The sequence below is a fragment of the Lemur catta genome, chromosome 3, assembly GCF_020740605.2.
Source record: "Lemur catta isolate mLemCat1 chromosome 3, mLemCat1.pri, whole genome shotgun sequence".
Classification (NCBI taxonomy): domain Eukaryota; kingdom Metazoa; phylum Chordata; class Mammalia; order Primates; family Lemuridae; genus Lemur; species Lemur catta.
The window spans coordinates 1627308-1654869 of record NC_059130.1 but is presented as its reverse complement, the minus strand read 5'-3'; positions in this window follow the sequence as shown (position 1 = coordinate 1654869).

Below are 27562 nucleotides of genomic sequence, written 5' to 3'. Positions count from 1 at the left end.
TTTAACAACTATTAATGAAACACTCACTATGTACTAGGTACTAAGCGTGCAAACATAAAGAAAACTCACGTCTAGGCTCTGTGATCTGTGATCAGCATTACAGAAAGGAGGAACGAGGGGTTGCCAGAGAGAGACAGCAGGAATCGATGGCAAAGGGCTTACTCTGGGTGCAGTCCTTCCCTTATCACATGGTGTGAGCAGGCCGGACAGAGCAGGGAAGGTAGTGTTGGGAAAGGGAAACAGCGTAAGCTTGAAGTCAGATAGGCCAAGATTTGAATCAGGAAGAGGGTCAAAGTTGAGGGCAGATGGAAGGCTACTGCAGCCAACTGGCAGTCATGAGAACATGAACCGGGGTAGTGACAAGATCATTTGAGAAGAAAGAAGTTTTATCTGCCATCACCTGACACTTTAATTTAAAAGTGAATGACACACCGAAGGTAAGAAATATTTTTGGACTGTTAGAAATGCTATATTTACAAGACGGCAGATTTTCAGATTAAAAACAGAACACGTTCTTTAAAAATTTGCAGGACAACAGCTCAGAAAATCAAAGGCGATTGAGAAAGTACAGAGTCTCTGGTTTTTCAGAGAGTGAAACAATCTACCATTAGATGATAGATCACTAGTCCAGAGCTATAATTTAGTTTATTGCCATCTCAGCACGAACCACATACAACCTTCCTTAAACGCGTCTGGCAGAAGCCTGGGAAACCCAGCGAGGGCTCCTTTCAGCCAGTGGTGGTGCCTGCTGGCACTCAGTTTGGGAGCGCATGTCTCTCAGAAGGCCACCGAGTTAGGGACTGTGTCCCACGCTGTGCTCAGTGCAACACTGCCGGGGAGTCGCTGTGGATGTCACTTTCGCTGTGCTGGCCGGAGAGTGCGGTGGATGCCCCGCGGGGCCGGAGGGGAGCCGGGGCTTCCACACTGTCCCTTCTCTTCCCCCTCAGCCTCAAAATTCTTTTCAACAAGGAAAGTGCCCGGGAGAAGGGAGAAGATAGGACAGAGGAAGCTGGTGCTCTCACTCTGTCTGCAGGGGGTGTATTTTTTTGAGCAAAGTACAGTGATGATTTTTTTTTTCCCTTTAGTGGAAATGCCAGAGATTATAACAACTTAGAAAGAGGTTTCATACATCAATGCCTGGGTCACAGTATGTATCCTCTTTCTTAAGTCTAAGACTACTTCCTTCCCTCCTTCCCTCCTTCCTTCCTCCCTTCCCTCCTCTTTCCTTTTTTTTCTTCATATATCTATATATTTATCTGCAATTGATAAAATGAAATTTTGATAGCACTTGAACATTGGAGTTGGACCCGAACTTTCTGGCAGAAAGGTTTTGAAGTAGGCTAGAATCAGCAAACAGCAACAAAATACAAACCATAAAAATCAGGGAAATGAATGCGCACACACACACACACACACACACACACACACACACACGAAACTATACTAAAAAAAAGTGAAAGACTAAAAATCCCACAAAAAAATTAGTCCACAAGGACAGAAGACAGAAAAGGAGATGACAGTAGATGGGAGAATGCAACACATTTTTAGAAGACGGAAGTAGAAAGACAAGTGTTAATTTTCCTAGAAGCCTGGATGAAGTTGTGACTAAGTGCCTGTAGCTGTGGACATTGATGTGGAATGAATGGATTCCATCTGCAAAACGCCGAGAGGTTCAGCGTCTGAAGCACACGTGGAAGAGGCACTGGGCTGAGAGTGGGGTAAGTGGAAGTCCCTACACAGAGTAGCTGGGCCCGCAGGTGGTCCTCTTCCCCGCCCACAAGGTAAGGGGCCAGGTGGCAGCCTCTTTTCTCTCCTGTTAGAACAGAGGTTAACACTGTGGAGATATTTTACAGCAGATATATGGGGCTTTGGGACAACAGTGCAGATAGTAAAGTGCAGAGCTGAGAAGTTGGACTAAAAATAAAGAGATTAAATGAATATCTACATAGTAAACTCTGGGATACATCTACTCCCCTCCCCTGTCCAGGTTCTAGAATGTCAGGAGCCAAAAACATCCACCCTGTTCCTTTCCTCTGTCTCACAGTAAAATGGAAGATTTGTTTTTGGTGAAAGGACATTCAGACATCAAAGTTTCTGGCTCGTTTGAGTAACAACTGTACTTTCCCATCATCTTTTCCCTCTGCGGGAGGGTCCTGCCTTTGCTCACAGAACTATGGTCGCTCTCAAATACGAAAGCCAGAGAGTTTCAGACAGTTGGAGAAGGCCTCCGAAATGAAAGAGAGTAACTAAAACAAAAACAAAAAAGGAAACCCAGAAAAAATAGAAACATCGTAAGAAGAAAATAAATCTTCAAAAATTATAGTTAATATCCTCAAAGAAGTAAGAAAAACAAAGACAGGAATGCTACTATAATAGAATATTCAATAGAAAAGTTTTGGAAAAAATAGTAGAAATAAAATATTTAATATTACATTTGGAGAAAATATTTTATGAGATCTATTAATACTGGAAAGTAGAATAAGTCAAAGTGATGCAAAAGTAGAGACAAAAAGGTAAGAAAATTAGAGAATTGTTCCAACAACCGAGTAATAGCATTTCTAGAAAGAAACTAGAGAAAATGGAAAGTAGGTATTGCCAAAGAAATAATACAAGAAAATTTCTAAAAGTGGAAGGACATACACTTTTAAATTAAAAGGCTCAAGAAGTGTTCAGCAAGCCGGGCACGGTGGCTCATGCCTGTAATCCTAGCACTCTGGGAGGCTGAGGCGGGCTGATTGTTTGAGCTCAGGAGTTCGAGACCAGCCTGAGCAAGTGCGAGACCCCGTCTCTACTAAAAACAGAAAGAAATTATATGGACAACTAAAAATATATATAGAAAAAATTATCCGGGCATGGTGGCGCATGCCTGTAGTCCCAGCTACTTGGGAGGCTGAGGCAGGAGGATCGCTTGAGCCCAGGAGTTTGAGGTTGCTGTGAGCTAGGCTGATGCCACGGCACTCACTCTAGCCCGGGCAACAGAGTGAGTCTCAACAACAACAACAACAAAAAGTGTTCAGCACAATGTGAAAATAACACACTCAGAAGCATGAAATTTCAGAATAGGATATTTCAAAACAACAGAGGTAAAGGGAGGATTCTACAAGTTTAGAGAGAGCGAGAGAAGACAGGTTGCATACGAAGAGGCAGGAATGTGAATGGCCTGGACTGTCCCAAGAGCAACTCTGGGTGCTGGAAGACACTGGGTGCTAAAAACTCTAAGGAGCTGATTTTGAAAATAAAATTTTATATTAATTGTATGAGTCAGAGTTCTCCAGAGAGACAGAACCCATAGGATAAGTAGGTAAATAGATAAAGGGGATTTAACAGGGGAACTGTCCCATGCAATTGTGGAGGCTGGGACGTCCCACGACGCTGGGACGCCGGGACGCTGGGACGGTGGCGGTGCGGCTCCGACCAGGCCTGACAGCCTTGGAACCGGCGAAGCTGATGGTGTCATTATCAGCTTGAGGCCAAAGGCCGGAGAACTGGGAGTTCTGACGTCCAAGATCAGGAGGAAACTTTCCCAGCTCCGGGAGAGCGACACCGCATCCCCGTTCCCCTGTCTTTCGTTCCATCCAGGGAAGTGGCGGATTTTGCTCAGTCGGCAGCTCGCACTCCCGTCTCCTCGGGAAAGCCCCACGCAGACGCATCCGGAGATAACGTTTCAGCGGCTTATCTCGGTCGCCCTCATTCCAGTCCAGCTGACGCCTGAATCAACTTGGTTGACACCAGTTGTGATGATTAATTTCAGGTGTCAACTGGGTTGCAGGTGTCCAATATTGGGTCACACGTGACTTCTAGATGTGTCTGCGAGGGGTGCGGTTAACGTCTGAATCGGCAGCCCGGCCACAGCAGACGGCCCTCCCCAACGCGCTGGGCCTCGTCCGGGCCACCGAGGGCCTCAGTAGGATGAGAAGGTCGAGGAAGAGGGATTTGCTCTTTCCCTGCTTGCGCTGGAGCGTCGGTCTCCTCCTGCCCCGAGCTGGGCCCTGCACCCCGGCTCCCCCGGCTGCAGCTCTGTCCCTGCGGGTCGGGGGAATTCTCAGCCTCCGCAATGCCTGAGCCAATTTCCTATTTTACATATATATGCATAAACACACGCACACACACATATATATGGCATCTTTTCTAACTTCTTTTACAACCAATGCCCTAGGGAATAATCTTTAAAAGAAATAATCGAAGTTTAGCCTTTATTATACTTTAAAATTCATAATTAAAATCCTCTACATACATGAAGATAAGATGAGCTATCTTCTGATATCTCTTATTTAAAAAAGAAATGGTTTTGCCTTTGTGCCTATAATCTCTCATAGGATGGCACGCTCTCTCAAACATTTTTTTTAAATAACAAAGTACTTTTTAAAAGAAGACAAATTATCTTTAAACCGTTTCAGTCAATGCTAACTTCTGTCGCTTAGAGAGCTCATCTGATGAAATTATTAAAATAAAAGGAGGCAAAAATATTAGTAATTTAGTCATTATTTCTGGGGCATAATCTCACAATTATAAGTGTTTGATGTCATTGTGAATAACTTAAAAAAGCAGTACAGATAAGAGGTTAGGTTGTGAAAAGACTGTAAAATATAGTGTTATATTAATTATAATTATAGGATGAATGAAATGTCCCATTGTCCGAGCGATAAGTGAATGGGTACTTGTGGGTTGAAACACAATGTCTTTCTTGTGCAGCGTGATACAAGGATTCAAAAATATTGCATCTGAAATGACATCAATGTCAGTAAAGAGGATGTGCTTTGTAAACTGATGACCCCAAATGTGATCTTAAAGATAAAAAAATTTTTATACTACAGGTGCATGAAGAGTTTGAGTACAATTGTCTCATGAAATGTGAGAGTTAGAAGAAACATTATTTCTAAAATAACATTTTACTTTATTTAATCTGAGACTTTAAATATGTGTGTATAACTAAATTAAGAAATGTTATTAAATATTATATGGAATACTAATGGCAGAGAATTGCTTTTTCATAATTGTAGTGTAATTTAAATCTTTTTAGGCTGTTCTTCAATGATTACCACTTTCCATTAAAATTTTCTCCTTCTAGATTTGTTCTAATTCCTCAGTCTGTTTTGAGAGGTGTAGCAACTTGGAGAGAGCATCGCATGTCCGGAGCATATTGGCTCTGTTTTCTGAATAAATGCTGAATGTGTTTTGCTTTATGTTTTATGATACCCTTTTGGATAATGCTTATCATTTTATTGTCCTTTGAGGCCACAACATACTGGGCTGATGTCCTTAGCAGTTGGCGATAAATTCTCAAATCCATTTTTCAGACCCCAACTAAGAGTTCATAGCTCCTGTCTACAGTTGAGGTTTGGATAATTTCCACCTACTTGTATCGCTTTCCATGGTACTTGCCTGCGATGAAGCCCACCCACGGTTTCTGTCAACTCACACAGGACCTAACACATATTTAATTTAATCCCTTTGTTTCATGCGCAGAAATACAAAAAGGAAGATCAGAGAAGTTGAATGACTCATTAAAAATCACAGCAGCTTGGTGAAAGAGTTGGCGTCGTCTGCCCTCCCCCCTCCTCCCAATACACTGAGCATTGGAGGAGGATTTGATAAACAACAGGAAATTGTTGGCCTCAGGTCTAGGACCTTCCACAGAGGTATGATGGTTCCAAGCAGGGAAGGACAAGTAATAGATAAAACCTACCTGGAGGCCCGGCATTCTCAGGCTATCCCTTATCTGCTTAAGGTTTAATCCCAGACAAATTTCCAAAAATAGCATTTTCAGGCATGAAAAGCAAAGGATTTCCATCCGAAGGCCTGATCCAGAGTTTAGATTAGCAGCCATGTGAACTTGGGCATGTCAGTTAAACTCTCTGAGCCATGTTTCACTTTCCTTTATCTCAAACACCATAAATCCTTTCCACCCTGTGGATGAGAACAAGGCAAAAGAGGTACTACAGGCGACCCCCAGCAGGCGGGCCAGCAATTCCCACGAGGTCAGTTCCCAGGCAGGAGCGCCAGCAGCCCTGGCGACTGCTCTCCTCCCTCCACACCTCCGCCTTAGAAGGGATGCGGTTTGAGTAGCTCCGTCTTGCTGGGTGAAGACCATCTTGCTTTCTTGGGGGAGGAGCCCCCAGAAATGCTTTTCTCCTGGGGCATCTTAGCAAGGGCTGGGGATGGAGAGAACACATCTGGAAGCGGACAAGACTGCTGTGTTCTCCACTGTGTTTGTGTCTGCCCGTGGGTAGGTTGATTTTAGCTTGATATTAGGCATCTTAGAGAAGCATTATAAGCCTGTGTTCTGCAGTGGTAAGCAATAGAAAATGTGTGACTAGAGATGGCTTCGAATTCACGATGGGGTCATTTTCCATTCAGGGCTCCCTTTCTGAGTAAATCAAGAAAGATTTCCATTCCTCCATTCATTCACTCACTCACTAGTTCATTAATTCAAGCAATTTTTAATGCCTACTACATTGCAGAAATTGGTGCCAGGTTGTGGGGATACAAAAGAAAAGTATGGTCCATTCTCTACTCTTACAGAGCTCCACAAAGTAGCAACAGAGAGCAGGTAAGAGCATGGGTTCTGGGTTCAAGTCCTACTGCGACTCTTATGTTTGGTGACCTTAGGCGAGTAACAAAACCTTTGTCTCCAGGTTCCTCATCTGCAAAATGGGGACAGCAGTAAACCCTCCCTGTGGAGTGGCTAAGAGGGTTAAAAAAGTTAACGTTTGCAAAATGCTTACAATAATGCATTGCACCCAGGAAGTGTTTTAGACGTTTTAAATGAGAGAATAAACAAGTATATAATAGATTAGAAGAGAAGACTTACAAGCACACAAGAAAGTCACGGGCCATGAGGGGGTTTTCCGCTTCTTTCGCTTTCTTTATCTGTCCCTGTCCAGCTGTTCACCTCACCCCAAACATCCTCCCCATGGGGAAATGTCTCTCAACATAATGATTTCTCAAGCTATGCTATTAAAGCTATCAGTATTAGCAAGTTGGAAACCTGTTGTCTTGTTGCTGCTCCACTCTGAATACATTGTGTTGGCTTTGCCTGAGTGCCGGGCGTGAAGGATGAGTGGGATGAAGCTTGGGTTGGTTTGTGCAGAGTGAAAATAATGGAAAAGGAGTGAGCAAGGGAACCACACGAGATTTCCAGGCATTTCCAGTGTGGACTGAGGTGTAACGTTGGGGAAAGAGGAAGTAGGAGGACACGTTTGCCTCCCTTTCTGGACTGCAAGAGGTTCTGTGATCAGGACTACCCTACGGCACAGCCTTAGGGACTGTGACGGGAATGCTGCCCCCTGGAGGTGTGCAAGCCGGGCTCGCTGTGTGTTGAACTCACGTTAAACGGGCTTCTTGCTGGGGGTAGTTAGCCCAGATGCCTTTCTAGCTATAGTGGTGCATTACAATTATAACATGATGTAGAAAATGTTACAATAGAACAAAAATGTGAGATACTATAGGAATACAGTGGAGAAAGAAAATAACTTGTTCCGGATAAATTTGGAAATGCTTCCAAGGGAGGTGACAACTCAACTCCAAAATCAGGTCAAGCTTTCGTGAGACAGTATTCCTCACCGCCCTGTTCTCTGCCCAGAGTCGTGTCAGGCATTGCCAGAGAAGGAGGGACTCGTGGGCATGTTGTGGAAACTGTATTTCATCATTTCGGGTAGTCAGTAGTCTGTAACAAAGACAGTCCGTGATCGGGGCAGACGTAATTCACTCGAAAGAGGTGCTTCATCAGTTCTGTGTGAGTTCAAAGGGCAAACCAGGCCCAACTTGGGATAATGGGGGAAGAAACCTGCTCAGGGTAACGAAAAGGTTTTTAGAAGTCGGCAGCCATTCAAATACGGAGCGGTCGGGCTGCGGGGGAGTGAGCCCTGGCCACTGTGTTTAAACGGAGGCAGGGAGCTTGGGGGGGGGGGTTTGTTTATTGGGATGATGATAACTATCAAAACAAGTAAATCTCTAATATGAATACCTTGATACAAGTTAAGATTGTTTCTTGTTCACGAAGTGTACAAGGAGTGTTCCTGCAGCTCACGCAGTGGGCAGCGTGAGTGTTCCCGTTGGCAGACAACTGTCTTCCCTGCGGTGATTCAGGGCACCAGGCTCTGCCTGTCTTTGGCTCCACCGTCTCCCTGGGCTTGAGCGTCCTCTGAGTCGGGGACGCAGAAGGTGGAGAAGGAGTAAGGAGAAGTGTCCCTTACGTGTCTTGGCTCAGAAGTGACATATATCACTTGCTTCTCTTCACCTTCTCTTGGTGATCGTTGATCGTACGACCCTATCTAGGTACACGAGAGACGGGCAGATGTCCCCGGCTGGGAGGCCACATCAGGCTGTAAATCTGTGCCGTGGAAAGGAAGCCCCGTGCTGAGTGGACGACTGGCCACCACTGCCACAGGTTGTCACCTCAGCTGAGAGGTTTCACCAGATCACCTTTCAGATCCCTAGGAACTTTGAACTCTGTAATTCTATTAGATCCTGATTTCCTTTCTAGTTACCTTTGTGCTTTTGGACAAGTCACTTATCCTCTTTGAGCCTCAGTTGATTCATCTATAAAAGGAGATTAACAATTCTGCTTCAATCTGCAGTGACTAGGGGTCATTGTGAGATTCAGACGAAATAATACGTGTGAAATTGTTCTTTAAATTTGAAAGTGCTCTAAATACATGATGCATTATTTTCAGATAGTTGATCCAAACTGAGCTCTGACTTGGGCCTCGAGTTGAGCTTGGACACTGCGTCCACGTGTCCTTGAAAGACTGTTACATCCTCTGATACAGGAACGTACCGAATGGCTCCTGCTTCTGTAGTTTTGTTTTACCCTGAATGATACTAAAGTATTTTTTACTGCAAAAATGCTACACAAACTGTACCAAATAGAATCTTTTTGCCTGTCATGTAATTACATCCATTTCTTCTGTATCATATACTTAATAGGGCACAGAAATGTGGATCGCCTGTTAGTTTTGAATGACATTTTGAAGTTAAAATAAGAGCATAGATGGATGTGAAAATGTTTATGAAGTTTAATGATATACATATAAAAGATATATATAACTATTATTACTATTAGAGCAGAAGCTAAACAGAATGTATGGGAATGTATTTTCTAGTTAATTGAATATTATATTTAACTGAGAAATCACTCACAATATTTTAATCTTCAAATCATAAACCTAAAAGGAAACAGAGAAATCACCCACTTCACTGTCTCAGTTAACAGATCAGAAAACTGAGGCCTGGGGTCATTGTCAAAGATTGCAAAGTGAGGTTTCAGTGGCCTTCCGTTACACAGAGTGATATAACAGATATATTTCTAAAATTTGATACAGTCTTTCTCAATATACCATAGTACTTACTTGTCAAATCTTTTGAAAATTTTATTGTTACTGAGTAGCTCAAGATATGAAAAACACACCAGATTGGGCAGAGTGTACATGTCCTTCATAAATCCTGAACGTTTCCTCTTTTGGACATTTCTTTTATATAAAGTCGTTTTCTATAGTTTGATGTGTTTTTACTCTAATTTCCAGTTTACTGAGGGATGTAGCAAGATGAGTTCTGACTAGTTGATATTTTATTGCACCATAGGCAGTTGTGACATTATTAAGCATCGAGCTCCCCTATAAAAGGGTGGATTAGCTGGTAGCAGAATAAAGAAACTGAAAACAACTAAGCACTGGTGATAAGCACCATAAAGGAGAGCGATAAGCAGATGGTGATGGATGGAGAGACAGGGAGCATTAGAATTTGTCTGGGACTCTGGAGTTCTCACCCTTCCCCTTAGATTCTATATTTAACTTCAGATGGCAGAGCAAGGTCGCTAAGAGGAGGAAGCTGGAGCCCGTCCAATCCCCCGGCATCGAAGCCGTGCACTTTGTGACTCTTCTTCTCCAGGCTGCTCGTGTGAGGAGGATGGATGACAACAGGATCGCAGAGAAATTACTGTGCCCTGAGCTGAGAGGACAACCATCAACAAACCTTCGCCAGTGGGTCCGGGGAGGCTCTCCAAGGAGACATGAATGTTTATGTGGGTAGCGGGGCATGGTCACCAGTTGCCACAACAGCTGTGGGTAAAGAGTGCTCATCAGGTGGAATGCCATCACGGTTTCAGGTTAGATGGCTCTGGGGGCGATAGTTTTATGTGTGTGTGCACACGTGTGTGTGCTTGTGTATGTGCACACACAGATCTTCATGAGTGTAGGCATCTCATATAGACAGATATCACTTTTTCCCTCTGTGTTATGCACGATAGGGCGTTTTGATCGTATCCCAAATTTACCACTAAATACTTCTTATTATGTAAAGTATTTTTCTCTGTCCTATCTCCTCATTTTTACTTGTATTCTTTTTTTTTTTTTTTTTTTTGGGAGACAGAGTCTCGCTCTTTTACCCTGGCTAGAGTGCTGTGGTGTTAGCCTAGCTCACAGCAACCTCAAACTCCTGGGCTCAAGCGATCCTTCTGCCTCAGCCTCCCGAGTAGCTGGGACTACAGGCATGCACCACCATGCCCGGCTAATTTTTTTTCTATGTATATATTTAGCTGTCTAGATCATTTCTTTCTATTTTTAGTAGAGATGGGGTCTCACTCTTGCTCAGGCTGGTCTCGAACTCCTGACCTCAAGCTATCCTCCCCCCTCGGCCTCCCAGAGTGCTAGGATTATAGGTGTGAGCCAACATGCCCAAGCTCATTTTTACTTATATTCTTAATTATATTATAAAATGATGGTTTTTGTTTTCAGCTATCAAGTTTGGGGTGATTTGTTATATAGCAACAGTGTCCAAAAGCCTCTCTTTTAAGGCTTTTCTCATTTAAGTTTTGAATACATTTAAAGGTTATCAGCTTTACTACATTGCATTAAACTATCTCTGTGATCTAGAATACATCCTTTCCCACCTCTGGCCTCTCAGTCCACACGTTGGACTAGAGAATGTCTAGCGAAGAATCAGAAGAGTTTTACACAGTGCCTCGTGTTGCTCCTTCATCGCTCTGTGTGTGCAAGTCTTATACCTAAGCTGAACATGCACGTCAAGCACGATGCCGTCACTAGATCCTCAACATAGCTTGCAAATATGGATGGTTATAACTCTATCATCTGTTCACACAGCAGCTGAAGCAATCCTTGAAATGCAAACACCAGACTCTCAATACCGCCCTGCTCAAAACCCTCTAGTGACTTCCATCACTCTGAGTCAAATCCACAGGCCTTCCTATGGCCCAGAAGGCCCTTCGTGATTGGACCCCTCTCCACTTCTCTCATGTTAGCTGCTGCCCCCTTTTCCCTTCATTCAACTCTCCATACATTCACCTTGTTTCTATTTCTTGAGTATATCTAGCTCATTCTCACGTCAGGGCTTGAGCATGTGCTGTTTCCTCTGCCTTAATGCTCTTTCCCTGGACATTTGCACGACTCATGCTTTTGCTTCCTTCAGGCTTTTGCTTTTTTCTGCATGCTTTTTCTCCAAGTGGCCTAATCGTACCATCCTATCTGGAGTTGTCCCTACAACTCACCTCTTTGGCACTCTCTGTCCTTTGCTTTATTGTTTTTCATAACACTCATTGCAAAGTGAAATTATGTTATTTGTGTAACAGGTCGTATAATGAAAGTTTTTCTGTTGTCGTAGATTTATCCCAAGCTGCAAAGGTAAAAGCAGTGGGTGTTAATTGCTTATACCTTACAAAGAAAAGTGATATCTTCTATGTATACCTATGAGCGGAGAGAAAAAATTGTCCAGTGGCCCTTAGTCCTTCACCCATCTCGAGGGTTTGTAAGCAGAGGTGAGAGGATTGATGAGAGGAAGATTAGAGAACGGGGTATCTCTCTGAAGAGAGTTGCCAATGGCCCCACTGTTCACTGACTACCTCTCCTTGAGGGGAGGGAAACTGCTTCTTTAACATAAGCCAAGTAAATGGTTCACAAGAAAACTGCTCAGCAAATGTGTCTCTGGGGTTTGGTCTGGGTGGAAGGTGGTGGATGCAGGGATTGAGTCCTGTCTGTAGAAACCTGAAGTGGGGAGAGGCATCTGGAGCCTCTCTGCAGAGGGGTGACTAGAAAGGCCCACGTGAGAGCAAGCCTCACTCACTGATGGTGGGACAAAGACGTTCATGTTTCTCAGAGGACCGGGTAGACCTGAACAATGTACCCAACCTTTAATTGCCTTGAAGAGGGCCTTACAGGAGAGAATTTCCTGCCAGTGGAAGGTACCCAGCGGAATGACTGGTGGTGGCGTGTTGACTGTCACAGCAGGGCTATAGGTTGGGAGGGTGAGTGGCTGGGCGGGGTCATAAGAGACTTGATTGGGAGTCAAGACTCTTGCCAAGAAATGCCTCTAAGAGAGGTCTCCAGGGAGCAGAGATCGCCAAAGTACCTGCAAAGTTCCCCATAAAAGAAAGGGCCAGATTACAGTTCTACCAGATTAAGAGCTCTTCTGCCTCTTAACGATCCTCCCTCTTCTCCCTCCTCCCTCCTCCCCAACCCTGGAGGAATCAGAGGCATCAAAATGAAAAGCGAAGAAGACAAAGGAAACAGAGAGAAATTGAACCATATTTTCTACCCCTTTCCTGTTGCAGCTTTCTTAGCCCAAGCTGGAAGATAAACTACAACCTAAAGACAGTGATATTTTGATACTAAGCTGGATTGGAATTTAAAATTCCTTAAAACATCATGGTTCAATAATACCTGAAAACGATGAAAAAAACTGCACTAGTTGCCCTCCTTTCATCCAGAGGTCAGAAATGAAGCTTCGGCAGAGACTATTAAAAAAGTTTAGTGATGATTCAAAAAACAATTTGCTTCATGCCCCACTGAATCTAGGTGGGTAAGTAAACTGGTCACGCACACACATGCACACACACTTACTTATCCTGTATTTTCTGTCTCTTATGCCAGAAGGCTAACTCCATGAGGGCCAGGCCTTTGTCTACCTTTGTTTGCTGTTGTATCCCCATGTTTAGAAAAATGTTGATACTTACTCAGCAATTTTTTTTCTTGAAAAATGAATTCTAGTAGGGTTGTAATAAACAATTTTTATCTGTATGTGATACTTCCTTACCATAGAGCCATTCTGACTCCCGACTCCCATAGGACTCATATCCCTGGGGAGTCAGTCCAGTGAGTTGGCTGGACAGGAAAAGTGAGATAGAGTTTTGGTGCAAACTCACTGTTAGCTGGATGTGTGCTAGGTCATTTGACTGTTCTGTGCCTCACTTTCCTTATCTGTCAAATAAGAATTTCATCACTTATCTTATAAGGTCATGATGAAGATTACATTCTTAATGTAGACTTAGTTTCTAGTTCCTTGTTTCTATAAGGGCCTCATAGGTTCATAGGTTCTTCTCTTCTCTCTCGCAGAAAGAATAATGCCTGGTTCGGCCTTGCCAAGGTTTTTCTGGTACACAGAGCCACTGAACTTTTGAATTCAGAAGGGTGACTGTGATTTGCAGCAGGAGCGGCGCTTTCTCTGGGAGTTCTCTGGCCTCAAAGGTGATGGATGGGCACCTCTCAGGCGTAGTTCCTTGATCAATAAGCCATAAAGTCTCAAATTATTTTGTTAGATCCATTGATCAAATCCATCAAATTTGTCCCAACTCTTTATTGTTAAGGCAAGGGTAGCGATGTTCAGTTTCTCCCTCCTTGCTGCATTCTTCCTTCCGTTTGGCTTTAGGATACCACGCAGCAGTGTGGGAAAGCCTAGAAGGGGAGAATGAAAGTTATTCCTTCCACGTGTGGACGGAAAGGTGCTTATTTTTGTTGTCTGTCTCAGAATGAAGCAATGTGGATTCTCTCTTTGGTCTTTTAAGAGGTTCCTCGGTGTACTGGATTTGAAGCACCTTTGTCTTTCTTACACACATCCATCTATCCATCCATCCATTTAGTCATCCATGTGATTATTTAGTAAATATTTAATATGTGCCAAGTACTGTGGGTGGGTCACCGTTGCATGGCTGGTTTTCTATAAGGGCCACATAGGTTCAGGTTCCCAGAAAGCTACAAGATTTGCCAGGTGCATGACACGTGGAATTTGTTAAATTTTTACTGTTGGATGGGTGAATTGAATTGTTTCTGGAGTAATTTGCTAGGTGGAACATTTATTCACTAATTTAACAAACATGTATTGAATACTTTCTAGTGCAAATAATGATGTCTAACTTTGCTGGCATGAGGATAAAAAAATATAGAGAGTCTCTAGTAAATTCTTAATAACTGGTAAATATCACTATCGTTATTGTTTCCCAATGGAGTTGAGCTACGGCAAGAGAGTGATACTTCCTATTTAATTTTTGGTTTATTTTAGAACATCCTATTGATGAGACTCTCTGGCCCCTATACAATAAATGAAATGATTCAGTTGAGCATAGTTCTTAGTATCCTTCTTGACTTCTCTCTTTTGCCCTGTCCCCCAGTGTATACACAGTTATTTAACCCAAGAAAGATGCCACCACCATAGAATTACCCAGCCCTCAGGGATTCTAGAAAGGAAAGGTATAATCATCAAGTCTTATCTTAGTGAGCAAAATACACTCATCCTTGGAAATAAAGACATTTAGCTGCCTATATAAGGCAAGCTGCCCCAGGTAGCTAAACGATGCTTTTTTTCCAATGAGAATTTTATTCACTCTTCTTAAAAGTAAGCACAATATTTAGTAATTAGTTTATTTGTGTTGTTTATAGAGTAGTTTTCCACAGAAGACTTGCAACAAAAAACTTTAAAATTGCACATACTTTTCAGTGGGTTGTATTACAACTAAAGAAAATCTGAAATTTCTTTTTTTTCTCCTTCCTCCTTTATTTTCTTGTTCCTTCTCTGTTCATGTCAGTTCAACTAACAATTGATTTTCAAAAGCCCTCTGTCTACGTCCTCCTGTGCTTTCTACATCTTCTCCAGGGTTTTGTTTGTGGTCTTGCTCTTACTTGGAACAAATTCCCTACATTTCCTACCCCAGAAACCTTCTACGATGACTCAGTTCCAGTTGAGGGGTCTTTTCCATGTACCTCCATATCCCCTGGTGCTCACTGTCATCACTGTGTATTGTAAGAACATAAATACATTAAACTATGTCACTCGAGGGTGAGGCACTGACTTGTAATCCTGGTGCCCAGCACAGTGTCCAACACATGGTAGTTCCTCATCAAATATCTGTCAAAGGAATACGTGATTGAATAAATTGAGAGGCTTCCGGTGTGTGTGTGTTAGGAAAGAAAGTAAGACAGAAGGTATTTTACTCCATACCTGGGGAAACGAGTTACTTACATTTTTAATTGTGGAAAAAAGAAAACCACACATAAGAATATTAGCAATATTTTATTCCAAGACATGGTCTATTTCAAATGTGAGATTAGAGGTAAATACACCAAGTGCGCTTTGTTCACAGAAGGGAGAGTCTGTGTGAGTTGAGGTGGTGACTGGCTGCACAGAGGAGGTAGCATTTAAGATGAGTCTTAAAGGATGAGTCAGAGTCAAATACAATCATGGAAATCCAATAACTGGCACTGAATGTAATGAGTTACATAAATTTGAGTCATCCTGTTTTAATTTCACTAAAATTATATCCCAAGCAGGAAAATTATGAGGTATTGCTGATGAAGGCACAATGGATACAAATAAGGCACATCAAATTACATTTAAGGTATGTCAAATACTTTTACATTTAATAGATACTATTAAAGTTACCATGAATATTAATTAAAAAAATAATGGCGTCTGCAGACATAGAGCTCTTTAATTAGGTAAAGCTTGTTTGGAACAAAACCCCCAAGTCCTCATTTTTGTTACTTTTTTTTACACGGTTCAATGTAGACAAAGAAGCAAACTTTCCATACATCTATATGCTTTGGTTCACAATTTCATAAATTGCATGAAGCTTTGTGCTTTTGGAGATTTATAGAGGCAAAAAGGGATCAAGGCTGCAAGCCCATGACAAGTAAGCCGTGGATAACTGAAGGAATAAGTTGCTGAGGAAAGACGTCATTACGGGGTCAGAAATTGCAGACCTATTGTTAAATGAGGCATGGGACACCACTGTTGCCAAAGTTTTAAGTTAATTGCTGGCACTTCTCCGTGTGTACTTGATCAGACATGAGAGGGAGAAATTCTTCTTGCCCTTCATAAACTGTCAACAATCCAAATAAAATATGTGTTGAGAGCAAATGCAGACCTTTTTCATAGTTAGAGAAGAACATGATGCAATGATTTAGGCACCTGGAAAACATAGCTCTTTCCCTGTTATACTTATTTTTTATATTAAATAGTGTACTGATTGTGTATTTGAAAGAATACATTTGGACCGTTCTTATAAGATTTTCTTCAACTTGACAGTAAAGCAATATAGAGCCATCTCTGGATGGCTCATCTGTGGATTTTCTCATTTGTGAGTTATCTGTGGCACATTTTCCAACTCTGATGGCCTAGGAACCCAGCCTACGACTGCTCCTCCCCGCTCAGAACATGAACAAGTCATTTGAATATGAACCCAAACAAATGCAAGGCTGCAGGTCAATCTGTTGCAGAAATAAAAAATACTACCATGTGACACATTTTCAAAGCCCTCTGGCAGAATGAATGGATTCCTTTATAGTCCTGTAGCAATTTTTACCAACTTCTATTATAACATTTATCACATTTTATTATAGCTTTTCATTTGCTTCTCTGACTCCTTAGGTCTACGAGAGACAACAGTAAAGGGAGGTTTTCAATTCATTTTTCTTTCCTTAGCTCTAAATTCTATATTTGGTATTCAATAATGTTAATTATATATAATGTTAATTAATTGTACAAATGAATGAATAAATACTGTTTTAGATGCATGGCTTCTATTAGGATATGGAGAATTGCCTATAAACAACTGACCTTTCATAGCATTTAAAGCCATAAATACTTTTAGAAACATCCGGTGCAATGTGTTTTTAAGCTTTACTTTTCTTCTTTAAGCAAAAAAATTCTGATTTTAATAAAATATTACTTTGAGCTTTGTAGAGTGTGAAGCAGAGGGGTGTAAAACTGACCTAGGTGAAGAGAAGATTCGTAGCCCAGCATCCCAGCCCTCAGCTACACCACGGGCCAGACCGGAGCCCTATCCCCAGATCCCACATCTCTGGGGACAGCGGTTGGCCAGTATAACCTCATAATTTTATCAACGAAGCCCAGAAGCTTACTGGAGTTCCCCAAGGTTATTCCTCAAGTCAAGACTGGAACCCGGGTCTCCTGAATGAACAATACCTTTTTCAACTATACAGTGTTTTTGCCACGTCCCTATTTCTGTGGCTGTTTTGGCTCTCCCCTTCAACGAGGCAAAGGAAAGGCAGCAGATTGTAACGCCAATTAGTTTAAAAGGAGCCGACCCAGGTGTCTAGACTTCTGCCATCAGAAGTACTCTCTTGGCGTTGCTCCTAGCATGCCATCGCCCGAGTGGGGTACCCTGCGGTGTGGCTGAGGGCTTGCTGGATACGGTGCTTCACAAGACCCAGACATGATTTCCTAACCTGAATGTGCATTAATTCTCCCAGGGGCGAGAGTGGTTCAACCAACTCTTGACTGTGTGGTCAAGGGAAATTGATGTAAGAGAAACACTAGAAAGCCGTAGAGAATTCAAAACCTCACACCAGCTCGGCATCTCTAGTTTCTTTTTTCTCTTCTAAACTTCTGTCTGGGTCTGGCCAAAGGTAGCCAAAGTGACATTATCTTTTACCTGACGGAGCTACAAACAGATAATTATTAGAATGGGGATGGTGTTACTGAGGATAACAATGCTGACAAGTTGAAGCACATATTTAAGTTTATAGAGAGCCCTGAAAGGCTGTTTTCCATGGTATCCTGCAAACAACCTATGAGTGAAGAGAGCAAGCATATAAAAAAGGGGATGAAACTGAAGGGGAAGGTGACAATGACTTATCCTAGGTGACACAATGAATGGGAGCCATGGGCATGAAACTCAGTGCTTTCTCCTCTACACGATACAACCATGACGTGACAGCAGAGCAGCTAAAGGTTCCCAAGCAATCCTCATATTAGTTGCTGCAAAAGGGGGCTTTCTAATCCTTCCTATCTTCTTTCCGTTCTCTCGGCCCTGTCTTCCTCCTTGTGTCGGTAAGAATTCAATCAGGAAAGCTGAACTAATATGAATGGAATGGAATAGGAAATTTGCCATAGGAGTGAGTCCCTATACGAATGTGGGAGAAATTGGGGACGTAAAAGTGCAGCGAGGGGAACAGATGCTCAGAGGAAGATTGCGAAGCAGCCCCAGCACAGCAGCATGGCCGGAGCCTGCAGGGAAGCCTGGAGCTGGGCGTGCCCAGGTGCCCCGGCAGGACCACGAGTCCTACTCCGGCTGCTAACGGAGCACTGTGCAGGCGGCTCAGTCAGCCGGCTGGACGAAAATTGTAGGATGTCGTCTGATGATTGTAAACACTAGAACAATCCCTGTCTGGAGTAAAATCATGACTTGGACAGTTTATCTCTGGTGTCTCCTTCATTAACAGTGTCACAGGTCTCTACTTTTATTATTTTTGTTTAGGGAAAGTTCTGAAAACAGTGTTACTTCTTATTTTGGCTTGATTAATGGAAGCCAGGTGTGATATACCCTGGTTTGGTTGTTCCTCGTTTCTATTCTTTTCCTCTCCTCTTTAGTTTCACTGCTTGAGCCTTAATTGCTCTGAGCTTTACTTTCCTCATCCATCAAATGGGGATAAAGCATCATGGGCTGTCCCGAAGCCAGAATGAGGGCGCTTGTGTCAAGCTCCCAGCTCAAGGCCCTGAGCATCAGAGCACCTGGGGATGCTCATTTCTCCCCTCCACTCCCTCTTCACTCTCGGAACTTTGTTTCTTCTTTCCTATCCTGATGCTATTTTGACTCCAACTCTTTGGGCTCCTTCTTTATCCCTCCTTTTCTCTTTTTTTCCCCTTTATTATTATTTTATTTCTTCCCTTTGTTTTCCCTGTGCTTCCTATTTTCTTTATTTATAATCCTTCCCCACTCGTTTCCATTCTCTCCTTCACGTCTTCTCTACTGTATTAGTCAGGATGCTTATACAGTCAAGGAACCTGAACCGCTGTAAGTATAGGGGAAGAGAGAATTTGTCAGAGAAATTAGTCCTTGTACAAATGTAGGAGGAAGTGGGAAAGAAAAGGCCCAAAGGAGGAAGTAAAAGATCAGAGAGAAGTCACTAACCAGCTCCAGGACAGCAGAGCAAGTCAGAGCTTGCAGGGAAATCTGAAGCTGGGTACATCTAGGTGCCATAGGGGAACCGCACAAAGGGCTGGCATAGAATCTGTAAAATGGTGGTTTTTATTCGCTACTGCCTGTGTGAGTTCCTAATAGAGTATCTTGTGAGGCTAAGGCGGGTGTTGGCCACAAGAGCAAACATCAGGAAGGAGAGCTGGACATCGAATGGGGAAGGGAGAGGAAAATTTCAAACCTTTGCATCTTGTTCTCACCACCTCTAACCAGTGAATCCCTGCAGAAAGTAATGCCTGCTGCCCAACGTCTGCGCCCCAAACTCCTGCCGCTTCGTCTTTGGCCGACTCCAGCTGAAAACCGTGCAGGAAGAGGATGCTGAGACGTGGTTTCCAGCGTAAACAAACTGGCACACTCCCGCACCTCGACGCTTTATTGATCGCACGACTTGTGAGACTGAAAAATATGCCTCCTGCACAGAATAAACTACTAAAACCTCAAAACTTCTAGAAAAAAAAAAATAGGAGCATATGTTTACGAAATCAGAGTAGGCAAATATTTTTTAGACAAGACACGGAAAGCAGTAACCACAGAGGCAAAACTGAAAAATTAGAAATCATTAAAATTTAAATTTCTCACCAGGAAACACTACACGACTAATTGAATAAATACAATTCATTACAATACAGTACAAATGAACAAATCAATAGAGAAGCAACAGACTGGGAGAAAATATTCTCAGAACGTGTATCTATGACAAAGGACTTTATTCAGAATATATAAAGAATGTCTGCAAAACAATTAAAAAAAGACAAACAACTCAATGGAAAATGACCAAACGATATAAACAGACACTCCACAAAAGAAGATATGTAAGTGACTAATAAACACATGCAAAATACTCACGTTTTTAGCCATTAGGGAAATACAAATTGAAATCACAATGAGATATCTTTATGTACCACCAAAATGGCTAAAATTGTAAAGACTAACAAAATCAACCACGGCAAAAGACTCCGGCAAGTATGTAGAACAACTGAAATTCTAATGCATGATTGTTGGAATGTAAAATAGTACAACTACCTTGGAAATCAGGTTGAAAGCTGTGTATGATGTTAAACACGAGCCTACTCTATGACCCAGAAATTTTATTTCTAGATGATTACCAAAAGAAATGAAAGTACATATCTACAAAAAGACTTGTATAAAAATGAGTATAGTAGCTTTACGTATGATAGTCCCAAACTGGAAGCAGTCCCAACATTCATCAACAGGAGAATGGATACTATGGTATATTCATCCAACGAAATGCTACTCAGTAGCAAAACCGTACAGATCACTGATACACCAACGTGGATGATGCCCAAAAGTGCTGCGATCAATAGAAGCCAGATATTAAACAGTGCATACTGCATGATTCCATTTATACACAAGTCTAAATTAGGCAAAAACAATCTACAGTAAAAGAAATTTGAAGGGTGATTGCCTCTAGGTGCAGAGGGTCCCTGGGCCTCGACCAGGAAGGAACAAGAGGCAACTTATTGTGATGTTGGAAAGTTCTTACTTGGATAGGCTACAGGTGACTTTGAATCTGTGCGTTTATCTAAACTCGTTGAACTATAAAACTTTTGAGTTATATATTTTACTATATATACATTATGCCTCAATATACGTATTTTAAAATACTAATGAAAATAATGTTAGAAGAAAAACTTCAGACAAATTAAATGTAGCGGAGTTTAGTTGAGCAACAGCCTGAACCAGGAGAGGTTCAGAGAGCTCCACTCAGCAACATGGGCAAGCAGTACTTACACACAGAAAAAGGAAGTGTCAGACAAAAACAGCTTAATTGGGCATAGCTTGGCAATTTCCTTCTATAGACATGGTCTGATCAGTTGGCAGCCTGTAATTGGCTGGAACTCAGCCACTTATAACAAGAATATACTTTTAAGTTAGGTTGCAGTTTGTTTACATATTACATTAGATTGCAGTTTGCTACCTATAGAGGTAGCCTCAGGCCACATTTAATTTACTTTAACAATAATAAAAAATAATCTATATTTTGTTTGCATATCTGAGTATAATGTGACTAAATTTTTGACCTTCTTACTATTAATGTTTACTCTGTTCCACCTTTATGATAAATTTTAAAAACACAGAACCTGGCATTAAAACACATAAGTTTAAAACCCAAATTAACCATTTTTTAGCTTTGTCATTGTAGGGAAGTCATTTATATTCAGTTTTCTTAACTATAAGATGTAAATAATAATAATATCTACCTTGTAGGATTCCTGTGAGGATTAAATGAGATAATGTATGTAAAGAGTTTATCACAGGGGCCCAGAGCTGTACTGTCCAATATGGTAGCTACATATGGCTGTTTAAATTTAAATTAATTAAAATGAGGTAAAATTAGTGATTCAACCATTCAGTCTCACCACATTTCAAGTGCTCAATAGCTACAAGTGGCTAGTGTCACCATATATAGATGCAGAGTATTTCCATCATCACAGAAAATTCCATTGGCATACTGCTGTCTTAGAGCATAGAAAATGCTAAATAAATGTTAACTGTCATCATTACTATGATTAAGAGAAAACTAATCCTCTTAAAGATTTAGCATTTTATTAAAGAAAGCAGACAACAAAAAAGCTAGAAAACAATGTGATTAAATGCACCTACTCTGAGTGCTAGGATGGGAAGTAGGAGAGGGCAGGTGGGCATCACTCACCGCAGCCCCGGAGCTGTCTGAAGTTGACCGGGGGCTGGCGGGAGTAAACACATATGCGAGATACGTGCTAGAGCACATTCTAGGCTCGCTGAGCCTACGCTGGCGTGCACCCTCCACTGGTAGCCAGTCTTTCAAAAAGCCGAGCAGGCTGTGCTGGGGTGGTGGAGTGGTGGAGAGGATTGTCGGGAGGTATTCTAAGCAGAAAAAACTGCTCGTACAAGACAAGAGAAGAAAAGAGACGAATGAGAGGTTCGGCTCTCCCAAACCAGCAGGCTTTGTGTGAGTGGTGGTTGGGGTGGAATGAAAGGGCATGGGGCTAAAGAGGTAGGTAGGGCATAAATGAAGAAGGAATATTTATGTCATGCTAATGCATAATTCAAAAATAAATTTATTTAATTATTTAAATATATAATCCATTCATGTGGTCTAACAACAAAAATGTAAAGAGAAATGTGGTGAAAAGTAAACATATGCAATAGGTAATAACTCCTACTTGTTCCTTAGGTAACCTGCCAGAGTTTATTTTGTCACATGTAAGCAAAACAAATGTGTGCGTGTGTGTGTGCGTGTGTGTGTGTGCATTTCTCTCTTTAATACAAACGGGTTTGTTACTATTTTGCACCTTGCCTTTTTTTCACATATGATAAACATCTTGGAGATCTTTCCATTTAGGTATATATAAAAGTATTCTAATATTTTTTTTTCACCGTTACTTTTCTTTGTATTTTTTTAACAGCTGCATAAAATTTCATTATGTGAGTGTATGATAGTTTGTTTAATCAGTCTCTCATTAAAGCATTTATGTTTCTAATCTTTTGCTATTACAAAAATGCTATAATCAATAACTTTGTACGGAAATAATTTCTTAAATGTGAGTGTGTTTTGATAGGGTACATTTTTAAAAATGGAACTGTGGGTCTATGTGTTTATGATTTTGAGAGATATTTCCACATTGCTCTCCATGGGATCCTTCTAGGTTATGTTCCCACCGGCAACGTATGAAGGTGCTTGTTCTTTGCAGGTTCTCTAGCAGAGATTGTTATGAAACTTGCTTTTCTTTGATCAGTCTGAAAGGCAAATCCGGGGTACTTTACTATGCATTTCTCTTATTATTATATTATTACTTTTTTATTGTTAAGCATTTTGATTTGAACTTTATTCTCCATTTTTTGCCAATAGAGAGTCTTTGGAGGGATGATAATGTTATCAGATTTACATTTTAGAAAGTTCTCTTAGGGAGAGTGGGTTAAAGCCAGGAGAGAGAGGAGATAAAAACAATAAGGAGAAGAATATAATTCATATTAAGTCTTCAATGGATGTGATACTAAGGGCTAGAAAATATGGCATTTGGAATAGAGAGGAGGAAGTTAACTCCAGAGGTAATTGGAGGGTAGAACAAGTTGATTGGATTGGTTGGTTCCTGGGTGTAAGGAAGAAGAAAGAGTCTAGGAAGATTTTCAGGTTTTCAGTTTGGGGAACTGAGTGGCCAGTAGCTGGGACTGGTGGCGTGGGAGTAGGAACAGACTCCAGAGGGAAGCTGTGAAGTCCCTGTGGAATGTCTGCTTGGTTTATAACGTCCAGAATTTTAGGACAGAGGCCAAGATGAGAGGTAACGATTTGAAATATATACCTGATTTTATTAATCCGAGGTACTTATTGTATCGCTGCTAACAGGGAAAGGGGAAGCAGAAATATCTATGTTGGAAATTCTTGTAACTGCTTTAACAAGTGGATAAGATTCAGTTGTAATTAGCATATTCTTTGTTTGAATGCAAATGCTCTTTCTAAAGCTCCTTATTCTTAACTAGGCTAACACTTCCCTTGTTTCCACCAGTGATTTGCTTGGCAAATCCTTTCTGTACTATTACAGGCGAAATCCTATTACAAATGTTCTATGAGGTGCTCTATTGCCAAGTTGACTCTAGTCCAAAGCAGCGATGTTTATAACTCTGCCAGGAGGGCCCTCCCGGACTCAAGCGGGCTCCCACAGTGTCTGGGGTATTTTTTATCTTTCCAACAATCACACTTCTAGATGAGATGGGCAGAATTTAACATACCTGAGAAATGTCTATTTGGTTTATAGAATGTCTTCCCTGGCTTTCTATTGCCAGGACACAGCATGGGGCCTGGCACACAGTAGATGCTCAAGAAATGGTTATTAAAGAGAGAACACACTGATGTAGGACTTAACAAACGCCAGACCTTGAGGGTGAGCTGCGTCTCCTTCCATTTTCTCACCCTGCTTTGTAGCTGACAAAACTCAGGAATATTTAACAAGACCCTCCCCATGAGTTCTCTGGCCCCTGAGTGTAGAATGGTCACGTGCAGAGTCTGCTTTGTAGTTTGGGGGTAGGCGAGAATCGCCAACCTAAGGTAAGCTGTACCTTTGCCAAGCTGGATTTCATTTACTTTCTTTCACAAAGTATAAACCAACCTTAAACACTGCCTAACGCTTCCAAACATCTTGTCTGAAATGCCTTTTTCTAAACTCACAAAGCAGAGAAAAATCATTGCAAATTATTTAACAATTGGGACGGGCTGTTGGTGGCGAAGGGAGGGTGAGGAATGCATAGTTACTGCCTGGCACTTTCCCCCCACTGACTGTTTTACTACCGAGATACTTGGCATCTCCACGGATACTTCCCTGACCTTTACCTTAACCTCCAGTCAAGGGAGGTTTGACAGTCTCTCTACATATACTGAGTTTTTCGTCTCTTTGGCTATTTCTTCTGTTTTTATTGTAGTATGACATGCACATACAGAAACGCATAGCTCATGAATACACTTAATGAATTTTAACAAAGCAAACACCCCCGTGTGAATGCCAATGCAGATTAAGAAATAAAACACTACCAGCACCACCCTCCTAGAAGCTTCTTCTGGTGCCCCTCTCCCAGTCACTACCTCTTCTCCCCAAGCTAACGATAGACACTATCTTGATGCTAGCGCCATAAATTTTGCCTTTTGGAAGGTTGTATAAATGGTTACATATGTTGTATATGACATATTTCTCTTTTGTGTCTGGCTTATTTTGCTCAGAATTGTACATGTGAGATTCATTTATGTTGTTGCATTTGTGGTGGTTCATTAATTTTATTGCTGTATGGTATTATATGAATACACCACAATATATCAGTTCTTCTGATGATAGCCAGTTGAGCTGTTTGGAGTTCTTGGCCACAATGAATTGTGCTGATATGAACACGCATGTCTGCGTTACTGCTTAGGGCATGCCCTCTTCTTGAATTTCCCTCTTCCATCTGGACTCTAAGACTCCTTCATTCCTACCTCAGATTACCTACTCTGGCTCTAAGTGAGCTTCCCCAGCCCCCAAAACTTCGACCTTTCTACTCTCCTAAAGTACATCTTATATGTCACCAAATGGTTTCTTATATTATAACCACTTATATATGTGAATTATTTATTCTGTGTATTAGATTGTAAGCTCCTGAGGGCAGACAATGTCTCATTCATCTTGTTATTTCCAAGTACAGTGTTTTACTTATATTAGAAACTCAATAATGTTTCTGTTGGTAAGCGAATGGATGACTTAGGAAAATTTCTCCCTGGCATGTGAGATATTGCATCAGTTTGGTTGAATATCTTCTATTTTGATGGGGGGCCATTTAGCAATAAGATCTCTGGTCAGACAGTTAAAACATAGATCTTTTTTTTCTATTCAACTGCAAGATTCGTATGGCCAATACTTAAAATATCTCAAAGTTAGTTTTAAAAAATCAGGAAATATGGTACTCTTGGATGGAAAATCCATAAATAATCTCATATGCCACTCTTTGTGGATCCTTGACTGTATTGTCAAAAATATTGCTATACTTGGTATTATTTCAACAAATAATTATTTTATACTCACTGTGTGCCAGGCATCATGCTAGACCCACAATATGCTCTCTATTTATTTCACGTACGAACAGAAAAACGGTCAGATCATGCTTCTTAGGGAGCTATTTTGAATTCTTCAGTATGACCATGATTCAGCTCCAAGTAGCCTCTTTCACAGAAGCTACTTGAAGGTCAGGACATATTATACTGCACAGAATTAATTAAGACCAAGAAGCAAAGAGATAGAAAAACAGCAGAAGAGGAAATGTTGGTGTTTGGGGGATGCTAATCACTCAGCAGTCTCTGTTTTGGCTTCTAAGCAATTAAGAGCAGACAAGGAGCCAAATAGAGATTGCAATATTAGCTTTTTAATTGGTTAGTCTGGATTGGTGAACACGGCAGAACCTTCTGTTTCTTGCTACAAATGAATGCATTTATCCCAGTCACAGGCAGAGAAGTGGAGACGAGCAAGCCTTCCCCACAGGCATGAGGTCCAGCCACCGAGAGCCACCCACTTAGGGGCAGGAAGCAGAGAAAAACCCGCTTTACTGCAGCCAGGTCGGTGTTAAAGGATATAGAGCAAGATAGGGTGGAGCTGGTTTTATATATTTCTATTGTTATTTTTTTGCTCTTGGGCTGTGAGGCACTCCCTCAATTTATTAATCTGACAGCCATTTCTCTTATAATCAAGGTGATGAGAGATTAGGGGTGAGGGGATCAAAGTGTTTACTCAAGAATTTCTCTTTCCTGGACCCCCTTCTCCCTATATTACCTTGAGAGGAAGCAGAGAGAAGACAAGGAACAGAGATCAAAAGTCAGGATAAGAATGGGAGATTGAGAGACAAGTTGGAGCATTTTTTTTCCCCCTCAAAATGTAAAAATCAAGAGAGTTGAGAAGCGTAGAAAGGTACAAGCAGAACTATAGAGGAGAATATTTTTAGTGTGACTTTAAGGCCAAGTTTTAAAAGAGGCAGAGAGGAGTTAATTTGTAGGTGAATGGGAAAAGAAAAATTATAGGCTATCCATGCCGTTACAGTATTTTGGTGGATATCTACAGCTTATAAAATGTGAATTGATAACCGAGGTGTTAGTGAAAATACTAGAGTTGCAAAGGACGTCTGCCTAGCTTTGCAACGGATTCAGAGAAGAGGAAGAAAGGACAATTCTGCATACATTTAGTGGGAACAGTGGTAGACCATTTTAACTATTCTTGCCGCTATAACAAAATACCTTAGACTGGGTAATTTATAAACAACAGAAATTTATTTCACACTGTTTCCAGACGCTAGAAAGTCCAAGGTCAAGGTGCCAGCAGACCTAGTGTCTGGTGAGAGCCTTTTCTGCCTTCTTAGATGGTGCCTCTTGCTTCATCCTCACATGGCAGAAGACGAGGACAACTCCCTTCAAGCTCTTCTACGAGGGCACGGATCCCAATCACGAGGACAAAGCCTTCGTAACTTAATCACCCCCAGAGTCCCCACTTCTTAATCCTATCCCATTGAAGATTAAGCTTTAATTTGTGAATTTTGGGGAAACACATTCAGACTACAGCATTCTGCCCTGGATCCCCACATTTCAGGTCCTTCTCTTACTTAAAATACATTTATTTCAACCCAATATGCCCCAAAGTCTTAACTCATTCCAGCATCAACTAAGAGGTCTAAACTCCAGAGTCTCATCCAATTCATATCTGGGTGAGACTCAAGGTGAGTTTCATCCTGAGGCAAATTCCTATCCGTCTGCGAACTCGTGAAATCGAACAAATTATGTGCTTCCAAAATACAGTGGTGAGGCAGACATAGGATTGAGATTCCCATTCCAAAAGG